The 26,351-nt window shown below is 38.8% G+C and overlaps 1 protein-coding gene across 4 annotated transcripts in view; it reads left to right on the forward strand.

The window, feature by feature from the left end:
- Positions 1–26,351, forward strand: part of HIPK3 (homeodomain interacting protein kinase 3) — a 73,230-nt gene that overhangs the window by 22,021 nt on the left and 24,858 nt on the right. The gene's annotated exons all lie outside the window — the stretch shown is intronic.

The raw sequence follows: 26,351 nt of genomic DNA on the forward strand, positions 1-26,351 counted from the left end.
GGACAGTGATATTCTCCCTCCAGCCTTCCAGCTAAGGATAGTTGCTAATCAACAGAGTTGTTCCAGACAAAATGCCAAATGTCAATAGTGTTGCAATGGAGCTCAGAGAGATGGAAAAATCGCTGTTGGATGTATTCCTGGTGGATGAGAGCAGGCTTTTCCCCCTCTCCTTCTCCTACCCTCCTCTACTATGAAGGATCAGAGAGGACAGAGGAAGAGTGACCGTCATTGTGTCCTGTGCTCCTGACACTGTTTTCATTTGCCCAGTCAGTTCTGCTGTGGCTCAAAGAGTGATTTGATCTGATATGGTCTCTCTTGTTTTAAAGGGTTTTGGAAAAACAATAAAGTAGTTGAACTATGTGGCTTAATTACTGCCCATGAGCTGGGCTCCAGTGAGGAGGGCAGTGTGTGCTCTGAGGCTGTTGTACTAGAACAGCTCTTTTATTTATGACTTCTTCAGCTTCATGCTAAGTTTCAGAGTAAACCAACAACAGCTTATGCTGGTTTTTTCCCCCTCAAACTTATACAATTTATTTGATTTCTTACGCACATTCCTTCAAAATTAGAAGAGAATTCTCCTGCCCATGAATTCCCGGAGAGGCTTGTTTTCTCAGTGGCCTTTGTCACTTGGTTAGACGTAGTCCTTGTCACTCCAGGGACGCCAGAGAACACAAGCTGACAGTGACTCCCGAGAGCATTTTTTTTTTTAAATGGAATGTTTTCTCTTTCTAGGTTAGAGTTGTCAGCAGGATGGGTTATTATGACTCAGTAACACAACGTTGCATCCGAGTAACTTGATGATTATCCTCTCCTAACATCAGATCAACATACAACTTCTCTGTGTTTAAAATAGCAGTTAAAAGCCTGTATACGAATACCTGTCTTAATACAGATTTTCTTTATAGTGATGGCCAAGGGGAGAAGTTGTGCAGAATTGACATCTCAGGAAGCAAGTGTCTTTTCAAGTCCACCCATTACTGTCACATACTTGAAGTTTCTAAATAAGCTTTATCTAGAGTGGGATGTCTTGTTTTTTCTCCTTTCACAATGCCTAAAATTCTTGCTCAATATTTATTAAATTTGGGGGGGGTGGTTAGATATTTAAATGAGAGGCAAAGCTCTATTAATAAATCGATTTTTCTGTCAGTTAGGGAAGCACAGTATGAGAACAAGCTAAAAATGCCTCTGTAAACAACTTGCACTTCAACATGCTAGCAGATGTTATTCTATCACTTTGAACTGTGCATCACTGAAGTGTATTGGGATATCTTAAAATAGTCAGGGGTGGTGGCCAGAGACTCTAGACTTCTATAGATGGTGAGGCTGTTTCGCTGTTGCAGTGAAATAAGCCAGAAGTACATGCTGCTAAGGTCGTTTGCTTGCTCAAGGTCAGCATGTTCAAAGTCAGCTGCTCTACTGTGAGCATGGTTACTGTCAGTAGGATATATAAGAAAGTCCTGATAATGTAAGGAATTGCCATTACAAGTGAATTGGGACACTTAGCAGGTTTCCCCCCCTCCCCTTCCTTTAAAATTGCAGAGCTGTGACTGCTGGTTTATAACCTTGTCTGAGCGAATGGAACTTAATGTGAAGATAAGGTTTTGTGGCTTGTGTCTGTGAACAAATTGTTTTATTGATTTGGCCAGACTTTGTTTGCAATTTTTGCATATTGCTCATTTATTTTTTTTTAATTGAATTCTCATTTTAAACTTCTAGTTCATGATTAGTAGGACCTAACCAAAACCATTATGAGTATAATCCAGGAGTGGCAATCTTAGCTCATCATAACTTCATGTTTATGTAGCTGTTTGATAACAAATGTGTTTTCAATTCTCTCATTATTTTCTAATCAACATATCATGGTCTCTAATACCATATTATTCTCTGTTCATAGAAGTAGAAAGTAAGAGTAGATTTTTTGATAATGGTGTGGGGTTTTTGCTTTTGTTGTATTTTTTTTTTTTTTTAATTTTTCTGTAGAAAAGAATGGCAGGATTACTGTAATTTTGCAACTTTGCAGTTGTTTGTTTGTTGGGTTTTTTGTTTGTTTGTTTGTTTGTTTGTTTTTTAAATCCTAGCTGAAGATCCAGAGGAGAATCATGGGGATGGGAATGGATGAAATGACATCCAGCCTTCAGGTTGGTTGTTTTTCTGAGCTAGAGATTTTCTGAGTAACATAAGCTGGGATAACACATGAACCATTGGAAGGTACCGTGGAGATTCTAGTAATGTCAGCCCAGATTTCAAGTTAGTCATGATGGCTGGAGCAACAACTTAAATCAGAGTTCAGATGAGCATTCTCTTGGTCTTTAGATTGCTTCCGTTCGAGCAGAAAGGAAATTCTTCCATAATTTTGAAGGCAAACCCCCTCTTGTTTCTTGCTGTATTGCATTTTTCTGAGGTTGAATGATAGACCCGTTTGTCATGGCTAAGGTTTTGGGAAGCAGCTTTTATTTTTCACACGTTAAAATAGATCTACTGAAATGTGATCTTTTTTTTTTTTTTTTTTTTTTTACCGCCCTGATATTTATGTCACAAAGATCTGCTCATCTGTGTGTACGTGAGCGTGGATGTATCAGGTATCTGTAGCTGCAGAAAATATCAGTAGTAGCTGCAGCGTTGTAATTGTAAATATTGTGTCTAATTGCTCCCACTGGGCCTCTTTTGAAAATGTGGCCGTGCGTTTCTGTTGTGAGAGCAGACAGTGCTAGATCTAAATCAGCGGGATTGAAAGCAAAGGCTGTGCATCAGCCCCTGTGTGCCCCAGCTGACATCCTTGTGTTTGAAGAAGTGTTTTGGGGGTGAGGGCTGTCTTCTGCATCAGCCCACAGCATCCAACAGGAGAGAGGAGGAGGAAGCAGACGTGGGGAAAGTCTTCTACGTGACTGAATACATAAATATTGGCTGAGGTGCTGGCATGGCCTGTGAAAAGGAGAGGATGTGCCACAGCTGGAGGCTCATCCCGTTAGGCCACAGAAGGCAAAAACTTTCTCAGTTGATCTGAAAATCAAGCAGGTTGAGCCAGTGCAAATAAATAATGTAAGCACATCTAGGATACTTAACACTCCATGTGGATTCAGACCAAAACCAGCAATAAAATGCTACGGAATTAAAAACCAAAACATTGACAAGAAAAAAAACCCCTTTTGTGAATTCAGGAACCAGTTGGAAAGTGGTAGATGTGTCTGACATAAAAACAAGTATTTGGGATGTAATTAAGTAAAATTACACTTTATATGTTATATGAAAATAAGTTGCCTGAAATGTCTGGACTGATAAATTTTGTACTGTATATTTGAAGGTCCTTGATCCTGCAAATGTTTTGGAGGGATTTTTTTGTTTGGAATGTTAATAAAATATCCTCTAACAAGTGAGATGGAATTAGGGGCCTGGGAGAAGCAAGCCAAAAGCATTTCACAGATAAGATTTTGAAGAAGTTGCATTCTGAAACTATGATGTTACCTTAAGAACATTTCCCCCATTGTAAATACCAAGGATATTTCTGTTGTCTCAGGACAGTGCAGCAGTCTCTCACAAAATATAATGTCTTTGCATGGTTCCCTTCATTCAGAATTCCATTGTTTTGAATGCCTTCTTGGATGTTTTTGAGAATGATAGGGTCTCATCCTTATAGTAAATCTTTCTAAGTGTTCAAAATATTTAAAACCAGCAAATGCTTTATGATGAAATCTTTCACAAGAGTATGCTTTATTGTTTAAGTGTAGTGCACACAATCTTATTTTAATGTTGAATATTCAAAATTAATGTGAATTTAAAATGTATTTTAATTACCCAAAACCGATTCTAGGAATTGAATTGGAACAGGGGTTTTTTTCATTATTTTTTGTTACATTCTTTCAATAAAACTCAATTCCCTGATAACTTTTGAACATGTTCATTTCATGGCTTCTTTGAAAAACTGCAGGCATCACATCGCTTATGTACAAGGCTTTTATATAAATGCAACACTGTATTAAGTTTTTAAACTGCATATTACTGTTGTTTTATCAGCTGGAAAAACTAGGAGGGTATACTGTAGGTTGCAAATCAATAATAGCACTTGGTACTTGCCAAAAAGATCTGATGGTAAAAGCAATGGTCACACTAATAGCAGTGAATGTTGTTCTCAGTGCCCTTTTTGATCCCCAGTAATGTTTAAGTTTTTGAGCTCTTGATTTTTCTCTCTTTGACTTCTTGCCATCCAGTCAAGATCTGGTTTGTATTTTTTATATAAAGTATGTTATTTGCCTATGAGTATTTTAACTGTGTTTTTAATACTTTGAAGTTTTCTTCAGCGTTTCCACACACTTGTCCCCCCTGTCACTATAAAAATGGTTTCTGAGCTGCCTTTAAACATCTGTGTCTTCTAGGTGGCCAATTTTCGGAGTTCGCTAAGTTGTCTGTGGTCCACGAGGTTTGGACCTTGTCTTATGGTATATCCAGAGACTGTGCCATAGCTTTTGGCTTCTCTGGAGAACTACCTGAATTCTGTGTGGGCTGCTACCAGTGGGTGGATGGAGAGACCTCCAGCTGTTCCTCTGTTTCTGGCAGTAGCATAAGGGCTTGCAGGATGATGTCTGTGCACCGATGTACTTGCACAGACATCATAGAATCATTAAGATTGGAAATGACCTCCGGGGCCATCAAGTCCAACCTTCAACCAAACACCACCATGCCAGCTAAACCATATCATGAAGTACCACATCTACTTGTTCTCTGGGTGACTCCACCACTTCCCTGGGCAGCCTGTTAATACTTAGTCACTCTTACAGTGAAGAAATTTTTCCTGTATTCAACCTGAACCTTCCTTGGTGCAACTCGAGGTTGTTTCTCCTTGTCCTGTTGCTTGTTGTTTGGGAGAATAGGCTGACCCCCACCTCACCACAACCTCTTTTCAAGTTGCTGTAGAGAGCAATAAGGTCTCCCCCGAACCTCTTTTTTTTCCAGGGTAAACTTCCCCAGCTCCTTCAGCTGCTGCTCATAGGATTTATGTTCCAGACCCATCACCAGCTTTGTTGCCCTACTCTGAACATGCTCTAACATCGTGCTGGACACGGCATTGTGTGGAAATGCAGCTGGTTTTGAACACTTCTCTGAAAGAGTAGCTAGAAGTGGAGCAGAGGGCCATTTTTGGTAACAAGAGCCCTAGAAAGTAGAACAGGAGGATGTAATTTGTAGATTATATGGTATGGCTTCTGGCTGTGCTTTGGTTTTCATATAGCCTTGAATTATTTCGACAATTTCCAGTAAGAAAGTATTCTTAAATTGAAAGCTTTCCTGGATGTGCAGAGTGGCTGGGAAAGCTCTGTAGTTAAAGTTGGTGTCTGTCTGACTATTCTGTGTAACTTCTGTAGAGAGAGGCACAAAAAAAAGCAGTGCAGAAATTTGTTTCTTGCTATTTCTTTACTGGTCTCTTGGCCCCACCAGTAGATGAACTATATGAGTCTTCTCTCATTGAGTTTGGCATTGACCTGTTTTTTACATGACCAGCATCACTTTCATCCCTAGCATTGTCTTGTTCTATGTAATTTTCCTATTTAATGTAGTGTTTAATACAGGCAGAGGTTGTTTTGCTGCGAAAAGCCTACCAAAAAAAAGCTGCGGAACTGACAGATATTTAACAAGGGAAAAACCTGCAACCCTGCAGGGCGTTACATAGCAGGATAATTAGGAATTAGCACGTGTCGTTAGTGGCAAAATACTCCACCCTGCCCTCTGAATGACTGTCCCACAGGGGTGGTTGCTCATTGTGTGGTGCCATGGGCCATTTGGGTTAGTCAGTCTGTAGCCATGCAGCTCGTTGCCTCCCTGAAAGAAGAACTTCAGCATTTCCTGAGCCAAATTAGCGCTAATTGTGTTTCACTTAATCTCTGATTCTTCTATGGTTTTGTTGGTTATGATTATTAAGCATCTGCATATGTGAAGCACCTTTTTTTCTTTATATTTCTATCTGTAGCATCATTATTAACCCATGTACAAGTATCATCAAATGACTCCCTCTGACCCTTTTCTAATGTGGAGTTATCTGACATAAAAAGAGAAGCCCCTAAATTTAGTCTGATATTTAACTTATTAAATGGGATGGAGGTCACACCTGTATACCATTCCCTGTTCTGCAGCTGTTTTTTTGACACTTCATCGTTTTCATTCTGTGTGTACAGAGCACTGAGCTTATGTGAGACCACTGACTCTCTCCTGCAGGCCTGTATGAAATAATGCTGGTGTAATACCTGCTCAAGCATTTCGTTAACCAGAGTATATAGGTCATGTCCTCCCAAGGTACAGAATCTCTATCAATTCAACCATTTCAAAGAAGATGGTTGTTATATGAATTAGGAATATCAAATGCAGAACAGTAACCTCAGCCCTTCCCTCTCCTTTAATGAGACAATTAAACTTCTAGTAGAAGCTAATTACTTTGTAATTAGTGCTGTTTCCCCTCCCAACACGGGAGACCTGTAATTTCCTAGTTTGTGCACGGTCCTTGTTCTGGGTTTCCATGTGTTTCTGGTGGTGGGTGCCAAGTCCCTTTGCTTGGCACAGAAGAGAACTGGAACCAGTGTGGTCATGAATTGCGTCGCTTATGCATCTGAAGCATGTATGGAATTGGATGCAACAACTCATTTCCCCTTGCTGTTGTGCCTTGATTTTAGCTTTGCTTCAGAAGTTTATATTCTCAGACATTTTTCCCCTTTCTTAGCTTTCTTTTCTGTGGCTGTGCCTTAAGAGAGAACTTCTGTAAGACACTATTTTGTCAGGCAAGTGACTTACGGGCTTTGAGGTGAAAGCAAAAATGAAAGGCAGTAAACAGTCTAGTGTGGTTTAGCAAATCAAAAAGTACAAGTATTCTGTGGTTTAATTGCAGTCATCTAAGTGGATTCATTTTGTGGTTTTTTAGTTAGAGTTATGTAGCTTAATTTTTATTCTGCACAAGACAGTGTCCATGTAGTTCCTCTTAAGGATTCTTTGAATGTTTTCTTTGACTTTTTCATTAGAGAATGGTTACAAACAAATCTGTGAAATTTCTCTGTGTGTGTTACACCTATAACTTTCCAGTGGGGAGCTGTGAGGACAAGCAAAAGCACCTGTTTTGAAAATGGACCGTGACCAGCTTGTTGGAGGGGACATTTCGTGGGCTGCTCTTGGCACTTCTGAAATGGGTAGTGCAAGAAATTCCTGCAACAAGAAATCCATTGGTTACTGGGTGGGTGTAATCTAGCAGGATTTTTGGAAAAATTTTAGAGCTGACCTGTGAGCTTTTTCATCTAGCGGCTTAATGTACATAAAGTGTGCATTTGTCCCAGTACCACCGAACCTTCAAATACTTCAACCCAAATCTGACAGGACATCAAAGTCCTGAAGGTGCTGATGCCAGCAGTATGCAGAGTAGCTGCAGAGTAGAGGGAAGATTCAAACTAGTGATCCCTACAAGGTGAAAAGGAAGAAGCTGGCAGTTATCCTTGCTGTTTTGCAGTAGCCATCTGGCTACTCGGTATGTGCATAGCTCTGGACTAACTAAATTATATGCTTGTTGCCTCTGCATGCTGTAGAAAACAACCCAGAGATCTAGGGTTGTTCGTTCTTCTCTGGGGAGAGTAGCAGTGCAAATCTGAAAAAGCAGCAACAACAAAATATAATTAAGTCCAGGGGTTGTTGATCTGCTTGTTTACATTTGTGTGGCATGACAGCAGATTCTTTTCTTCAGCGGGATGTGGCACGAAGACTTGTGGAGTAATGTGTCAAAAGCTTCCTGAGTTCTAAAATGGAAATAATTTCCTGATGTTGACTAAGCATCCGTGTTTTTAGTTCTTTCTCCAGCTCGTTGCTCAATGCTTGCTTCTCATGACTGGCACTGCCACTGCAAGAGGAACAGAAAACTCTGCAGACAGGGCAGGGAACTTTATTTAAAAACACAAGACAAAACAGCTGTACCCCCTCACTCCCCAGCCAAATCCAAACAAAAAAGCCTCCACCCAGCAACCAAACCAACCAACCCAAAAGCCACAAACCCCCAGAAACAAAAGACATCCCAACTTAAAAATGTATGGGGGAATGGGAAGAGAGTGCATGACAAGAGTCATGTCAACTGTAGCTGTATATACCTCTACTTACAGAACTGCCTCCTCAGAGCAGTGCGTTGCTGTATTTAATTTTTCTTTTGTTTTGTGATTTGGTTGGGTTTTTTACCATCCCTTCAAGAAACAAATATTTTATAATGACTTACTTGCTTTAACTAGTATGCAATATTTTGTACCAAACTTCCGTAGGTCTGAGCCTGTGAGTAAATATCTGAAAAATCAAAATTCGCCCAGGTTTTTCTAAAACACACTCGGGTGCTTGGCATCTGAAATAATGCCATGTGGGATTCTTCACATATTTCTGCTAAACAAGAAACAAGTCCTTTAACTGCAGCAGCTTGAGCAGATGCCTCTTTAGGGCTATCAGTACTGCAAGGTGTCCTCAGGAGTTCACGTTTCTCCTGTTCCGCTCCGAAGGGAAAATACTTTATGCTTTTACTTTTGGGTGGGAGTCATATTTACCTTATTGATACAGCATAATTAGTTCTGTGGTTGGGGAATTCTTCCATCACTTGGAGGCATGTGGATCTCCTAGGAATAGTGGTAAAGTCCTATCCTGTGTCATGGTAAACACACAAGGGTCAGTGTCTCCCACCTCAGCACGGGACGCTCGTGGAGAGGGTGTGTTTGAACAGCTCCTTTTGCACCACAGGTAGGCAACGCTCTGCTCTGAGAGTGGCTGGCTAATCTGTGTAATTATTTTGAGTATTTAAGTACGGGCAGTTAAGCAGCCCCAGCTTTGCTGCCTTAAGAACATCTTACGCAATTGGACCCTTCCCACGCTCCGTCCGGCTCAGGGCGACTCGACACGGTGGAATTTTTAGTGTGCAAAAGAGGTAGGAATGCAAAGGGAGTCATTGAAAATGTGCCATTAATGAATACTTTCTTTTGCAAGTCAAAATATATTTTTTTTTTCCCCCGTTTTTCCTAAATCTCTTGTACAACAGTTATTCTATTTACAGGTTTTTTATCTTTTCTTTCTTACATTGAATGAACTGTTGCATGTTACTAAAGAACTGGTAGCTGAAAGGGATTAATACCCATTTCCCGGGTATTAATCTGTGATGTGGTTTAACACAGTCTTTTTTTTTTATTCTTTGTCAAACTTAGCTGTTAAACTGGATTTTAAAGAAAATATTTTAATTTTTGTTCTTTTTATAATCAAACTAAGTTTCCAGTTTTTTCTTTTTTATTCCTTGTCAAACTTAGCTGCTAATTTAAACCGGATTTTAGAGGAAACATTTTAATTTTTGTTCTTTTCGTTTATAATCAAACTAAATTTCCAGGTTTGTTTTTCTTATTAGTAGCCATGGTCTTCTTTTTTTTCCTTTATTGGGCTCATGTGTGACTTGCCTAAGAGAAAAATGTGCAAACTTTGCTGCACTTTGAAACGTGGTTTGTGTAATTTGCACAATTAGGGGTATCGTTTTTGATGCTTAGGGGTAACGTTTTTGATACAACAATAAAAATAACTATTAGACACACATTTCTGTGAAGCAGCAAATGTATTTCAAGTAGACCTAGATGTCATTACAATACACTTTGCTTTGTAAAAGGGGATTCTTCCTTTTCTTAGTGTCATTATTTCTCCTATATCAAATGTAACCCACTCAATAGAAGGCTGGATGAGGCAAAGGGCTGCCAAATACACGTGTGAGCCTCTAATAACCTTCTGAAGAATACAGAACCAGCTCTGGATGATCAAAGATCCAGTCAGTATCCAGCCTGTGCTAGTGGATAGCAAAACTCTATGCAAAGACAAAGCAGCAAAGGTACATTTCTATTGGTGATTCCTAGTACGTTCTCCTAGCTTCTGTAGGTTGGACCTTTTGTGTCTGGTAACACATTAGAGGTAGGTTTTTATGCCTTTTTTTTTTTTTTTTTTTTTTTTTTTTTATGACATACACTTCTGGCCTGGCCAAATTGGGCAGTGAAGCTCCCCGGCCCAGTTATGTTTTATGAAATAGATTTTGTGTTGGCTGTATGAAGAGGTCCGTGTGGGGAGCTGCTGTGTGTTGCGGCGGATAATTTTATTGCATGAGTGACCAGCACTTTGAAATGTGATCGCTGGCTGCTGATGTTGCTGAGCCAGACAAGAGCCCAGGAAAATAGGGGGTAAGTTGTGTTGGAAAGATGGTCTCATGAAATTTTCCGAGCAGCCCTGGATGAGTACAGTAGGGTAGCACTTTTTTGCCAGTACAGAATGAGGGAACTGTGCCTTGTTTTCCGAGGCCTTTGTGCCCCCAGCACATCAGCCTGTCCTGTCCCTAACAGAAATGTTTTCTTTGGGTTGTGTTCCTTGTGTACTTTAACCTTTTTGGTTACTCCCCTTTGACCCTTCATAGGGGTATTTTGGGGCCCTTCATTAGGAGGGCCTGTGCTCTGTCTCCCACTCGGCATTATCAACACCAGGAAACAGAGAGTGTTGGTGGGAGAGGAGGAAGGAAGTTAGACTTCAAAATTCCCCAGTTTGGAACCAGTTAGCGCTTTTTATTGTTTTTGTTCCTGTTGCTAAGTCTAACTTTAAAATAAATTTCCTTTACGTGAAGTACAGTAGGAACAAACTATGACTCCACTTTCAGGGTTTTTTTTTTCAGTTTCTAATTTTAGTTGGATGCTACAAATGGGAATGAGATAAAACAAGGGGGTAATGCTTGTATTGACACGGTTCTTGATGATTCCATGAAAACAGAGGGGTCAGGAATTCCTCTTCCTTGTTCTACCTCTGCATTACCATCCTGCAGAAATGAGAGGGCTCTGCAAAGGTGAGAAGTGCACAAAGTCTTCTCCAGTGGCATTACCTTGAGTGCATGTTTGTGAAGGAAAGATTTTTTTGAGGCAGGTTACTTCTGTTCTCTCCTAGCTGACTTCTCCACGTGAAATCTTCTGTGTATCCCATGTGTTAAGGAGTGGGGTGGAGAAATGGGGTGTACATACCTGTGAGGGCTGCTTTTGATAAAAAAATGTAAAGGTTTTTGTGAGAAATATTTGCTGAGAATGCAGAGCTGGATTTGCTTTCCCTAGAAAGCATCTGTGAGTTCATTTCTAGGCGATAGTCTATTTTCACAGCATCAAAATTGAATCGTCTTTAAACTAAAAAAAAAACAAACCACCAATGTTGAAAAATCAGATGTTAGGTTCTTGGTTGGCTGCAAAATGTATTTAGCCTTCCAACCTGTGACTGATGTACAGTCTAATTTCATTAGAACAGGTAATCCTGTGTCATGCATCTCTTGAATGTTCTTTGCAGCAGGGTTTTTTTTTTTTTTTTTTAGAGCACTTTGGGAGCAAATTCATGATGAGCTTGTTGTAATAGTTGCACACAGGATAAAGAAAATAGCTTATAGGTTTGTTCTGGAAATGATGACTTGACAGTAGCCTCCGGCAGTGGAATTTAGCTATCAATAGTGTGTTAATCCAGTTAAGTAGAGAGCCTTTCATAGGGAAATAAGGGTCATGTGTTGTAGCTAAATAATTACCTTTAAAGTAATCACGCAACTTGTAAACATCGCCTCGATATTTTTGTGATATCTTTTTTTGACCCAGTTATGACACAGCAGTAACTCCTTACTGAAGCAGTGGCACATGCAGTGGCTTTGGGTGGTATTTATTTCAGAACATTCTTATCTAAAGTTGTGTTGATACGTGTGAGCACTGACTTCATCAGCTGGTTTTTGCTTGTTCCTGTTTACTGTTTAGAAGATACCAAAAGGATGACAATTGTAATTACACTTGCATTTATGCACCACTTTTAAATCATAACAAGCTTGCATTGAGGCATGCTGATGATTTGGAGAAGTTTATGAAGCCAGTGCTCTGTTTTATCTGGCTGATAAGTGGGGCTGCCCAGGGGTCAGTTTTCACCCTAGAGATCCCCTGGACACAGTTCAGCTCCACTCCTCTTCCCCCTCCAGGGGTAGAGGAGTTGGTTCAACAGTTAAGCAACAGTTGAAATCACCCAGAAGGAAGAGAACTGCTTAAATGCATGATGACTTACTTCAGTTAACTCCTGTTGTAACTTCAATCTCTCAATTCATAGATTTTTAACATACTTCTTTTTTTTTTTTCCCCATGCTCAACAGTGAAACAAAAAACCTATGATTTCACTTGTCTCTCATTTCAGTGGGTATACTGGCACCAGTGAGGGATAAGAAATACACAACACGGTGAGGTATGTGCTTATTCTGTCCAACGAAGCCTATCTTTGGTAGTCCTCTTGAATTTGGTAACAGTGTGCCTTGTTAAGATTGCCCTGCCATTCTTTATTTGAAGGGTGCTGCTATAGAGTCCCTGACCCCTCCAGATGTAAGACATTTGAGCACAATTGTTTTGTTTCAGACGTTTGAGGCTGATTGTAAGGTTGTTTTTTTCTTTTTCCCCCTGATGAAACTGTAATAATTCAAAGTTGAACACCCCCTCCCCCTGATCTTGGCAGATAAAATCTGATGATGCCTGTTAGATTGGTTGGTTGATGTTCCTGATAGTTTACCATGCTACTCTGAGGCTGGAAAGATGATGGAATCACGTGAGTGGCAACCTGTTCATGTGCCACAGTTCATACGAATTTAAACTGAAATCAGGGATATGCAGTTGAGTCTATTTTTGTCATGCTTAAAATAATAGAAACGATTTAGAAACAGGTCTGGCATCTTTGAGAAACCTTCACACCTGTAGTATTATAGATCACTAAATAGACATCAGCTTTAACTACTGCAGCTCCATAAATGTGTTCTGCTGTTACAGGTATAGCTTGGAAGAATGAACACTAGTTAGTCTATGGAATTGTAACCACCTTTGGGAGAAAACTTAGTAACAGTAATGCACTTTATTGCTACATGGTGCTTAATAAACCCTACAGTGAACACTGTACTATTCCATTGACCGTCCTTGGAGAATATAGAATGGTAGCAGAATGTAACAATCTCTGTTTTGAAACAGGACCATCTTGCCTTTTATTTCAAAAGACAGTTGCTTTAGGTCTCTGAGGTGAAGGCCCATTTCCTTGGTACTTCACCAAGGCAGCTTTTTGTCTTTGGGTACTCACAGTACCATACCTTAATAAGTCAGTGACATACTTTTTGTAGACTATAGTGATTTTTATCTTCAGATTAAAAGTTATTTAAAAAATGCAGCTTTTGGGATTTTTTGAATGTCTGCTGGATTTTATGCCTCTCTTGGCTGGTTATTTTTAGTTATAATTTATGTTTAAAAAACTTGTAAACTTAAAGCATAGTACAAGATGATTTGCCTAAGGGCATTTACAGCGTCAGAGCCAGAAAATAATAATAAAAAAAAGTTAGTCTAGTTCTGAAATGACTAATGAAAGTACTTGTATTTATCATTATGCTCTAATGGACTCTTCCTCATAAGGTTATGTTACTGGCTTCTAAGTCTCTTCTATTTTGAATTTGATGTAGATCTGATACTGTTCTTGTTTCCAACTATTTATTCTCAAGAGGCTATTTCTGTGTAAGACTTCAAGTATTCCAGCATCTCAGCAACTGTTTGATAATGGATAATTTTGCTGCTCACGTCCCAGCATCATCATTAATGTATATGTTGTTTAGAGAGCCTTGTTGGAGGCTGATTGACTGCAGTTCTTCCTGGGTAATTCCAAACAAATCTGTAAGTCTGTCTTGGCAGTGGGATTACTGCCAAGGATTTCTTTTAAGTATATCGCCCTGCTTCTGTTAGTTCATGCTACCGTTTTCGTGGATAATTTAATTTCTTATTCATATATTAGTCAATAGTCTTTACTGCTGTCAATCTTAAAATCATGATTTCACGAGGAAGACATGTAGAAAAACTTACTGTGAGGAAATGCATGTCACACAAAAATCCCACTGAGCTGATGATAAGGATCCTGTCTTATTTCACCTACACTCTTTGGTCAATACCAGTGACCCAAAAGATCTATAGGAACTTCATTAACGTAGAAGAAAACTGCAAAGATTTCCCCTACCTATCGAAGTGTGTGTATGTTTAGGGACTGTTCAGTTTGTAAACAGCAAACTCAGGATATTGGTGAAACTGGGCCATAGTGGGCTGCTTTTGGGAGGTGGTTTTTTTTCTTTCAATAAGAGATTTATTCTTTTTTCCTCCCAGTTTTATTATACGCAGGTTACCCGCTTATGTTCCTAGGCTGACTTCTTTAAAGTGAAAGGCACAATGTAAAACTTCCAGAAAACTTAATGAACTTGACTCAAAAGGAAACATTGAGTCTGTTAGCAAAGACATAGCAAGAGCAGTGCTGGGAGCCTTACTAAAAAGTGATGACATAATGCCAGGCTGGCCTTTGAAAGTTTGTCCTATCAGTTTGTGGTGTGACAGCATAACCTAAAAATAGTTCCTGGGACTAAGAAAAGGTAACACTTTGATTTGAGGAATTTTTTTTTTTTTTCCCCTTGGAAAATTCATATATGCTGGAAACAAAACAAGTGTGAATTCTCCACATCTCCAAGGAAATCACAGATATGTTTTTAGGGGAGATTTGTTAACTGGACTTCAGTTTTCATCTTTTCAAGGAGCAGGAGTTCCCAGTAAATACTCCTACTGTGCAGACTCCTATAATACCGTGGCCTTTAGGGCAGTGTTCAGGGTTTGGCCAAAGCTTGTGTCACATGCAGAATAGTCCAACTCCACAATGATTTTGTTTTTGCAGTTTTTGTTAGCTGTTTATTCAAAATAAATTTTTAGTTGGCATGTTTTGGTTTTGCATTTTGATGCAAGTCATTTGAATGTTGCAGCTAGAATATCTCCTTGGCACAGTGTGGTACTTGGATTATGGGCTTTATGTGGTGTATATTTCAATTCTCAGTTCAGGACATATTTGAGAGCACTTCATAGTCTTTGTTGATATTATATGAATTCATTCTTTAATAGTTCAAACATGATAGTTGTGTTCTTGAAGCAACTACTGCTATTATTTTTTAAAGTTCAGGAAATGTTTATTGTCCCTCACACTTTGCCAGCAGAGCCTTGTGAAATTCTGTACAATTCTTTCTCTGTACATTGAGAAGGGAGGTCAGTGGAGGTAGCTCACCTTTCCTTTTTCTCTTGGAGACAAAAGTTGACATGCCCAGCTCAGGGCACCGAGCAGTCAGTGTGCTACAGCCCAATTTGAGCAGCAGCTCTTCTGTAAATGAGGGGAAAGTTCCCGGTCAATTTGATCCCTGCTGCTTCTGTTATTATTGTCAACAAGTGCCTTTTCCTGACACGAGTGTCTGTCTTTATTGGGAACAGAATGAAGTTTTTAGCCATAACTAATGAGCTGCTTGCAATTATTAGTGTCCTGGACCAGACTCAAAGGGTTCACTCAGATGAAAGGCTCCCATTATTATCCAGTTATTATCTAGATCCCATTTATATCTTTTTCCTTTAAACCGCACTACCTGTTTTTAACTTCAATTTGCTGACAGCAGAATTTTAAGAATTCCCAGTGTAATCTGGTTACCCTGATTTCTCCTCTTTAGAGTGGTGGTGGAGGGTCTGGTTTTTACTGTTAGATACCAGGCAAGAACTGCTTGAAAAATGATATCAGCATTTATGTAGCAAGAAGAATAAATGGAAAAATCCCTACCCTATGCTTTAATGTTTGGGTAGAGTGTGTTGCATTCTTGTATGTAATTTTACTTCAAAAACCTTTGCAAAGCAGGGCTTGCAGAAATGCTGGGGTTCTTTGCTGTAGTTGCATTCCTGTTGTAGCATGTTGTCAGGGTCTGATATGACATCAATCTGAATGTAATAGATACATAGTTAAGCAGTTTATTTTAGGATCCAAAACTCTTCTAAGAATAGACAGACTCTCCTTTCAACAGGAAAGGACAAATAAACTAAAGTGGGAATCCAGGGAAGGAAAAACAGGGAAAAAGCAGAGAGGAAAAAGCACCTAAGGAGACCAGTAAAAGGGAAAAACGAGCAGCCTGCTACTGGTGGGATTCATGGCTGGGATGAAACACTTCAAGGTACCATTGCACACAGATTCTTTGAGCAGACTGTGGTGTTGTGGCCAGCAGGTGTTGGGACACGCTGTAAAGGCTGAAGTCTTGCAGTCTGGCCTACCAAAATAGACTTGTGTACTTTTCCTCGGAAGCAGTCCACAGCCTTCATTCATCAGGGAGGAAAACCAACAGCCTTTTACATTTTCTAATGTAATTTGTCTTAGTTTTGTCAGAACGTTAACAGCTGATTTTCTGTAGTGCCCCAAAGCTCAGGCTCTGTTGTGTTTCCCCGTGGTTATGTTAGTTGGGATCACTGAGCTGTGGGTAAGGATGTGACTTTTTCTGGTGGTGTCATATTTACACCAGGGGTCTAATCATAGAAATGTGTATGGGAAAAACTCGCTAAGTCAGCCAGTGGGTTCACTTGCCAGAGCATCATAAATTACTACTTAAGGTTATTAAATGTTGCTGTGTGCTCTATGTTGGGTTTATTTTTCTGCATTGTTCTGTGGAAGCAACAGATCCTCACAGAACATTGAGCCATGCATATATCTGTAGGGTATGAATCCAGCAGTGCACTTAGAAAACAGAAGTGTTTAAAAATATTCTTATTAACCAAAAAGTCTCTACCAGTGTAACTTTAAGAAAGGAGATTTAATGTCATGTATGTTAACTCATCTGCCCCAGTAGCTGATCTGTAGGTTTTCCATAATAACTTTCTTGTAATGTTTCTATTTTTTTTAGGTTTTTTGTTTTAAATTTAACAGCTGACATAGGTATTAAGTATCTACAGAACACTTTATGTGGGGGAATATCCAAAGAGAAATGGATTCTAATGTTCCATTTGTTTAGTGAAGGGACATGAATCTCCTATGTGAAGCTGTGGCATTGATAAATGATATTTTGTTAGACTCTACTTTTTAAATTGCATGTGCTTTTGACTTGAATATTTATATTAATTGATAATTTAATATTTATATTAAATAATATATTAATATTTATAATAACCAATGCATTACTAATTAATATTTGACTTTCAAGTGCTCATCTGTTGCTGTTAATAGGATACAATTTTTTTTAGAATATCAATTTCTCCTAGAAGTCTTTTGCGTGTTTGTCTTTTAAAATTAAACAACTTTAACAAGCCTGCGCTCTTATTTATCCTGATGTCATGCTGTTAATGTTTGATTCTTGATTTGACAATTTTTTTTTTTAAAATCCAGTATCACTACATAAGTTATCTGTAGTGAAAATACAGACATTTTTCTAAGATTACAAATTCTTTTTTAATATTTTTTATTTTTTCTTCTGAGAGATTTTTAATTTGAGGACAGGATTGTGTCATGGTCAATAACCTTCAGGCTACAAGTCAGGATAATAGACTGTGAAAGTCTTACTCTACTACTGTATAGAACATTGTTGGGAAGGTAAATAAGAAAAACACAGTAGTTTGTGTGAAAACAGAATGATCTGAAGGTCTGAGGCAGAGACATGACATTGCTCTGCCTGTTCAGAAACACTTGTGTTGAATTTCGATGAGCTGTCTGTAATTCAAACAACGTCATTTTAAGTCAAAATTCATCAACCTGAGCTGCAAAATTTCCTCAGAACATCACTTAGCATCATCCAGATGGGCATGCCTCAGCAGTTTAAAGAAACGAGGATGTGAGCAGATTTTCTTACCTTCTCCAGTATCTGTGCGGCGCGTTCGTTTCCAGCACAGCGTGCACCGAAGAGCTGTCGTGCAGCAGCTGCATGCTAGAAAATGATTTCAGATCGTTTCAATAGTTCCATGGTTTATCAAACCCTTGGGGGTTTATCAAAGCCTTGGGCTGAGCTGCAGACCTGCAGCAGGCGGGTGTGTCGTTGCCCCGTGTTGGAGGGCGACGTCTTTCTCAAGTGTTGCTGCAGAATGGAAGAAACATTGCTTTGTGTCTTCAGGGTAGACTTTGATCTTATTTTGTTTGGGTTTTTGTTTTTGTTTTTTTCCCCCTTAATAGATAGTTAACGTAATATTTTATGAGTCATTTGATTTTTGACGTAACAGCAATATCCTTGAGTTCTCTGGTGTTTTACCTGAAGCGTGCCAGCAAGAGGGACCCTCATGCTAATCAGTCATTTTAGATTAATACCTCTTCCCATTGCCTTGTGTCTGGTGAGGTTTTTCCGGTGGGATCTGTCTGCTTGCTTCTTTAGGACCACCATGACTTTGTACCTCAGTCCAGATGTAGGACTGTTGTCATCAAGAGCTAAAAGCCTTTGCCCAAAACTGACTTACAAGGTCTTGTCATTCTCGACGAGGATGCTACAAGAAAATACTGCCATGCTTCTTACCCTTTTGCAGAAACCCCCTACCCGTTCTTCAGGTGATGTGTTTGGGCACTGCAAGTCCATGCAGACCCTTCTAGAGTTAGAAGTTGTTATTGCCAAAGAATCAACAACAACAAAATAAAGGGTGGGGGGAATTAAGTTCTAACCTGTCTGATTCACGAGGCCTTGAAATGTCTCACCCTGTGCTGTTCTCACTCTTCTCTTGTGCTCCTTCAGAGCTGGGAATCGTTGCTGGTGTTAGATCCTCTCCTCGAGGGGAGCCCAGTTTGTGGTTGCCACCAGCCCCACTGCTTGGTCTTCCACAGCTACTTGTGCTTGCCCTGCCTTCGATCGCTGTTCCAAGCAAGATCATTTCAAGTCAGGTTTTCTCAAAAATAGTTTGGACCCTTCACCAGCTCATCTTGGGGTTTTGTTTTGTACAAAACCTTTGTACAAGATTTTAGATGTTTTTGTTTGCTGGGGATTGCTTCTTTTCCCTTCCCATCCTTCCCCTTGCCATGCCCCAATAAAAAGAAAGAAAAGAAGACGGGAAAAAACACTAAAGGTGTTTGTAGCATATAGGAGGCATGTCAGGAACAGCACACTGTATGACAGAGACCATCTCATTAAATTAGATGTGTAGGCTGTTAATTCAGCTCAGGAAGTTAATCTGACTGCAAACTGCAGAAGAAAGGGTGTCCAGGTCCTCCTAGACGTTTCTTGCTGCAGATGAGGGCAGAGGAAATGTCTGTGTGACCATCTCTTGCAACCTTTGACTCTCTCAAGGACAGAGGAGTGCAGAGTGTTCTCACAGTTAAGAGTAAATCATACAAGGACACAAAGGGTATTGTCAAAACACAGTTATGGGTAAGTAACCTCATTTAATGTGCTTTAAATGTTGACACTTTTCTATCCAAAATGTAATTGTATTAAATAGCAGACAATTTTATTTACCAATAAAGCATCTGAAGAGTTTCTCTGTACTCAGTTTTTGTTATTCTCTTGCTACATCAGTATCTGTTTTGCTTAATTTTTGTATAATTCAAAAACTGCTTAACATTTCAAGTACATAAATAAATCACTCAGTAAGTCTTTTTGAGGAGAATCAAAATCATGAAAAGACAAAAGCATGAACGTCTGGTTTTAGTAAAATCAATTTTTCATTTCACGAGAGAGAGTGAATAAGTGGAAAAGAGTCTAGTGAAATAACATTCTCATCTGAAAAAAACAAAAAGGAGCAACTAAATAATGATTATCTTTAGTATTTATGTTAAGTGGTAAGAGGAGATGTATTAGCTAAAATTTGTGCTTGCTCTTTCAAAACAAAATTCTTTTTCGGTATCAGGAAAGCGTGCTAGGATAGTTTGTTTGTAATTTTGTATTCTCTGATGAAATTACCTAAGATTGATTTATTTGTCTCATTTAATTTCTTGTTTTATTTTCTTCTCCCTATTCTGTTACGAACCCTGTCTTCTAATGTTTTGGGGTTTTTTTTGCAGTGGTTGCTTCTTTTTGTAAGTAGTTACATATTTGGGCCACTTTCTATATAAAGATTTTTAACTCTCTAGGGCAGATCAGGATTCAAAGTTAAACTGGCAGCTGTATGCCAGTCTTGTATGTTACATATATATATAGATAGATGTAGAGATATATATATATATATATATATATATATATATATATTTCACTGGAAGGCTGTGGTGTGAAGTAGGTCTTTTCTAGCTATTTGGCATGCACAGTTTTATGGAAATGTTTTATTATGCTAAAATGAAGTTTTTCCCTACCAGGAAATGAAAATTCCTTTGTGTGGCACTATGAGCACCACCACAGCAATCCCATGGCCTTAGAGATTTACAGGAGATATTTACAGCCTTTCCTTCTGATTTCACTATCACTTCCCATGCAAGGCTCTGGTAGTGCACCAAACTCCTTTGAAGGAGGAATGAAATCATGAAGGAGGGGATAACTTCTCATATAATCCTGAACATACTTGTTCTCACTGTGTTTTGTGATACATGGTGACATAGCCTTAAATTGCAAAGTGTGGGGGGAATTGATTCTCTCCTGCCACCTCAAAGACACAGATGCCCCTATGCAGCTTAACTTATTTCCTGGCTCTGCCTGAGCACTTAAAATTTTCGCTTTCAGTTTCTTAGAGTTTAAAAAAATACCCCCTCCCCAATCAGAATTTGCTAGTTACCTTCTTCCCAATACCTAATCGTGGACGAGTTAAAAGAACCCTGGAAAACTGTGCAAAAGCCAGGATTGTGAATGTAAACCTATAATTCAGTTTTGCATTATAGATTTGCAGCACCATTCCTTTTGAAGGACAGGGAGCAAGGCTCGTTGTCTGGCATTGTGTACCACACTTGAGTTTCTAGGATCAAATGCACATTAACACATGACACTGCCAGTCTGCATTCTGCCATCTCGACGGGCTTAAAAGCAAGAGGCAAATATAAAAGTGTTTTAAGAAGTTCACTTGAGTGATTTCTTTTTTTTTTTTTTGATCTGTAACAACTTCTTTGAAGACTTCTATAAATTTTATCGGTATGATTCTTACTCTAACAAAATGACATTACAAGTAAAACTTATTCTGACCACGAAGAAGATTGTAGGGACCAGAATACTGTACAGAAGACTGTAGTTTGGGTCAATGGGTTTGCTTGGGCAAGTCTTATGCAGTAATAGTGATTTTAATATATGGAAAACGAGATACACATATGTTTTCAGCTCAGTGGTCTATGTGTTCTGGAATTTTGTTGCTGGAGAAAATCTACCATAGCAAAAGTTGGCACACTGGTGGCTTCTGGTGCAAGTTTCTTACATCTCTACCCAATTGATGGCCATTTTTATTCTACATGGATGCAAACCTTGCTGTATAATTTAGAGCCCTAGTGGATATTTTTCTGCTGATCCATTCTTAAATACTCTTAATATTTTTTTACATCAGCAGTGGCCTATGAATCCGAGGGTAATTATATTCTGGGTTTAAAAAATCCCCACTTCTATAGTTACATTAGTCCTTACTCAAAGTGGGATTCCTTGCTCTTCTCTAGCGAGGCTGGGCATTAGAAACTTCTGGCTGCTTCTCTTCCCTTATTTATTATATAATTTGAGTAATGTTACTGATCACTCATTCTTTCCAGAAGCTTTATAGTTCTAACCAGGCTTTCTTCTTGTACCCAAGTCTCTTGAAGTCTTTAATTTATATTGTTCTTTTCTGCGTCTTTTCTATTTGATGTATCCTTTTTCAGATGGGGGTGACCAAAACTGAACACAGAATTCAAAAGTGAACACACACTATTCAAGGTGAGGGAATATCACTAGTTTTATATAAGGCATAATATTTTTTGGTATGTCTTTGTCCTTTAAAAATAAGTACTGATATCCAATTTTTACTCCCAGTTGTAAAATATTTTTCTCGAGTAATCTGTAAAGTTGTCTAGTTTTTTCACTGAAAAGTTGGTTAATTTATAACAGTAATTCTTATGGGTAATAATTAATATTATTGTACATTAATTTTCACTATGGTTTACTATATACCATGTATGCTCTACTTCCTGTTGTTGTGTTGATCTAATTGCATATTTGAAATTCCTTCTGAAGACCATCGTGAATGCACTGTAGAGCCAACTGTTCTTTATATCATTCATCATTCACAGGTTTTGTCATTACATGGTTCCTTCCCATTTCATCCTTCAAATTATTGAATTGTACTTGCCTGTGATTTTTTTTTTTTTTTTTCTTTTGGAGTATTGCCACCTTGATTTGGATCCCTCCACCCCAGAGTCTTTCCTGTGTTCTTGCAGATCTTGTAGAAAGGTTTGCATTTCCTCCATGTTCATGATAAAGACTGGTAGTTGAAGAGAATGAATTGTACATGAGAATACTCATCAGAATGCTCATTACCATCTCTCATTAACTTATTCATTACATCTGATCCTCCTCTTAGACCTCCTTTGTTTAGAAAAGAATTATACATCCCACAACCCTCTGGTTATTCCTTTCAGAAAGTACATGGTTTCATTATGCTGGTGATGGTAGTGGGGTGGAAAGAAGTGTTATTCTCAGATTGGTATCTGATTTGACTTTAACTCTTGCAAATTGGGTTCATTTACTTGAGTTCTCCATAGCATGACTTTGACCAGGTCATTACTAAAAAAAAACAAAACCAACTTAGCCTTTGGATGACTGCCTTGCATTAATATTTATTATAATGGTGACAGTGTGTTGTATCCAGAGCAGATAATTATCAGGCATTGTGACCATGAACAGAGGTAAATAGGGGTAGTAAAGTTTGGCTTATATGAGAAGAGTATAAATTCTGTGTAAAATGCTCATGTTAGAAGCATTGTGTCCATTTACCTTCAACTATATGAATATATAGAACCCAAAATTTCTGGAGAACCAGTATTAAAATTTTGACTCTGTGTGTTCGAAATAGCAGAGTTAAAATAGCTTGATAAGGATTATATGCCTGTTTGCAAAGAATTTTTCTGCAAAAGCTGTAAGAAAGAGCTGCCACTGCCAAAGATGTGCCAGCATTCCAGATGTCCAGCATCTTCAGAGTAGGCAGTAGCACCTGGGGAATGGAAGTAGCTCCATGTTCCTCGTGTGGCACCATTGCCTTCAGCTTCTAGTGTGGAAGTTGGTTTGGGTGGGGAGTAGAGGTTTTGTTCTTGGAAAGGATTCACACAGATGCGTTGAAAGGAGTGGGAGACATGAGGGGAGGGTGACTGCTTCTATACTCTTCACTCTTTTGGAGAGCAGCAGCCTGGTGGTCAGTAAATAAACCAGTGGCAAGGGATGGACAGTAGATCCTTTGACCCTCTCATGCTGCCAGAAGAGAAATGAAATAAAAATGGCTCAGTCTTTACTCTCATTTCCTTGATCTGTGAGGGGTCATATGTACTTTGATTATGTGGTAGGGCCTTCAGTGGGAACATATTTGAGAAATCATTCCTGCATTCAGCTGAATTTTTCATAAAATGAGTGGTTCTGGGAAGCTGCTGTTTTTATTGTTTTATGCCGTTCTTCAGTTGTTATTACGTGCATTAACTGTTGGGTTTCAGCTTTTTCGTGGAAATTCTGTTCTAAATTAGATTTCCAACCAGCGATTTCTAGGTAATTATCATTTGAAATGGCTGGACTTCTTACAGTTTTTGTCATGATGTACCTTTTCAATATGGGTAATTTTTGCTCTTCATTCTTTGTTCATCCAGTGTAAAGGATGGAAGAAATTGTCTGTTACTATGCTAAAGTTTTGATTTTTTTTTTTTTAATAATTCTTGCTTGGGGTTTGTTTTGTTTGTTCTGTTTTGTTTTGTTAAATCCTTCCTCAAGGAACTATTTAATTTTTCTTCAAATTTGTTTATTTTGTTGCTTCATTCCAAGCCGGCTAACACACCAAAGCTAAACTATTTTATGAAATGTTCTGGTCTTCGAGCAACTTAATGGAACAAATTGTACGGTTTCTTTCCTCATAAAATTACAAAACCTTATAGAAGAGTATATGTATTCATGGTCTGTGATGTAATAAATAGAAATATGACTATCCAAACAAGCAACTGAAGCAAATATTCATTTGCATCTTTAATCTTTTTAGATATTTACAATTGAAAAGTCTGAGCTGTGCTGTGTAAAGTGAGAAAGGAGCATTTCAGATGAGTTACTCTAGGAATTTTTGCTTAGTAATGTGAATCTTTCGAGTGTAGTAATATTGCATTCTAAATTATAAATTAAATTTTATGATAATATTTTTAATTAATGTTTAGGGAACATGGATAAGAAGGAAATAGATGCTTCCTCTGTAAAATCTTGCTTTTAATTTGAGTACATTTAAGTAAGATTTGATGTCCTTAGGAAGTTTAGAAAATTCTGGCGTTGTCCTTGTTGATGTCTTGGTATGGGATAACAGATGCTATTTACGAAGTTGGGGACTGTGGTAGCTTCTGGTGCACTGAACATCTTGTAATCTGTAGTAAAAACCAAACATTAGTGTCTGTGTGTGTGTATGTGTGTTGCTGTTTTGAGAGATAGAAGTACTGAGTAACACTGGTTTTTTTTGTGTAATCTGATGTTAAAGTGAATGTTGAGACATCTGGACTTCCTACCACTCTGATGTCTTTGGTTGTAGTTAGGAAAGGGAATGCCTTCCTTTTAAGCTGTGTGTAAAAATATTTCTTATATGAGAAAGGAACTGTGGAAAGATCATCTTAAAAATAAAAATTGAAGAATGACTCCGTCTACTTTAATGCTTTTCTCCCCAGTTCTCCAGGTAGATTTTAACAGGAAGTTCAAAAGAAGGGAAAACAGAAAAAGGTGCTTCTGAGCCTGACATTAACAAACTTTCCTTTATCAAAAATGTTTGAGCTGGTTAAGACCAATCTAAACATAATCAAACTCAATTACAGTTCTCCTGTAACGTTTGCTGTGAGAGAGTTGCCCCATTTTAAGGACTGACGTGAAACATGGTAGGACACAGTGAACCCGAAAGAGCAGCAACTCTTCATCTTCCTCACCCCAAGCTAGCCTGAAAATGTTTTTTGTTCACTGTACTGTAGTTATGGTGCAGGTAGCACATTGATTTCCTCTTCCTTTCTGCGTGGTAGGTCAGGTGTTGGGAAGTGCGGAGCACAGGTCTTGCCTCTCCTGAAATACATCCCTTTTCCTTAGACTTAGTGCTTTTCTTGGTACCCATGAAAAACTAAAAGAGTACTGTATTTTGAAATGCACAAAGCATTCTGTCTCTTTTTTTTTTTTGGCATTATATCCACCCTTACCCTTCTATTATTTGCAATGCTGTCCCTCCAAAGAGACGAGCGACAGACCGACCGACTGCGGCTATTTTTGTACGGCGCACATATTAACCATCGAGTAAACGTAAGAGGTTTTAAAGAGCTTATTTTAGCAGAAGCATTTGTTAAAGCCCCTATATCCATAGGCTGTGTGTGTGTATATTCATTAACTATTCAGGGCTGTAACATAAGACAACAAAAGGAAGTGTATTTTAGCGGAGATCTGTAACAACCATACGCAGGCTGGCACCCGGCCAGCGGGTCAAGGCAGACGTTTCTCGCTGCTATTTCTAGTTCTTGTGGCATCTACAGATATTGAATTTATTTCTCAGATAACAAAACTAGCTAATACTTACTGCAGTGTCATGATCCCACGTTACAGAAATACATATGTTTGATCCCCAGGAGTTTATTGCAATCACATCTTTGGAGGCAGTGGAAAACTGAGCCTCTCCAGTTTCGCTGCCAGCGTAGCAAGATTTATCCTTCATATAATCGCGTCTGAAATGGTTTGTGGCAAGGATGGGAAGAACTGATGTGTTGGCATGAATGGAAAGTACATAAATATTTAACAGAATATCCTGTCCTGTAGGCTTCCTTATCTGTGGAAAGTCTTGGATTTTCCCTGTAGCAGAAGCCTGAAGGGCTTCACTGGTCAGAGATGGGGCAGAGCATTGGGAGTCCTTCCTCTGGTGGTGAATGTGCATCCTTGGAGCTTGGAGCATGTCTGTGTACAGCTTCTACCAACTACCCCTTGTGAAAGGGGATGGAGATGCTTCACCTCTTGGTCTGCTCTATAGCTAAAAAATAGCTTCTCTGTCCCAGTGTAGCATAAAAATAGGGTTTTGCTCCCAATCCAGTACGTCAGTGATTTAGAGAATATTTTGATAAAGGTTAATGCTAGAGGAGAATAAGACACGTAGGAATTCACTATGATCAGAGAGTCTGATTTGTACGTGGAATTTCAGTAGACTGCACCAGGATGTGCTGAAGCACAAGATTTGTAAGCTTTTCTTTATTGCATGTTACCTGTTCAGTTGGATGCTCCTGTTCTGCCCAGCTGCAATGGGAATTGCCCTGTTGGATTTAACCGCCTTCCTACTGTTCTGTGACACGCTGAGCTAACAACAGATTGTGTGCTTTAAAAGTAGATCTCTATATAGTGTGATCCTTTAAATAATACTTTATGTCTCCAGGCGTCTTTCTGTGTTAGAATGCAGATA

Source organism: Chiroxiphia lanceolata, chromosome 6 (genome assembly GCF_009829145.1).
Source record: "Chiroxiphia lanceolata isolate bChiLan1 chromosome 6, bChiLan1.pri, whole genome shotgun sequence".
NCBI lineage: Eukaryota > Metazoa > Chordata > Aves > Passeriformes > Pipridae > Chiroxiphia > Chiroxiphia lanceolata.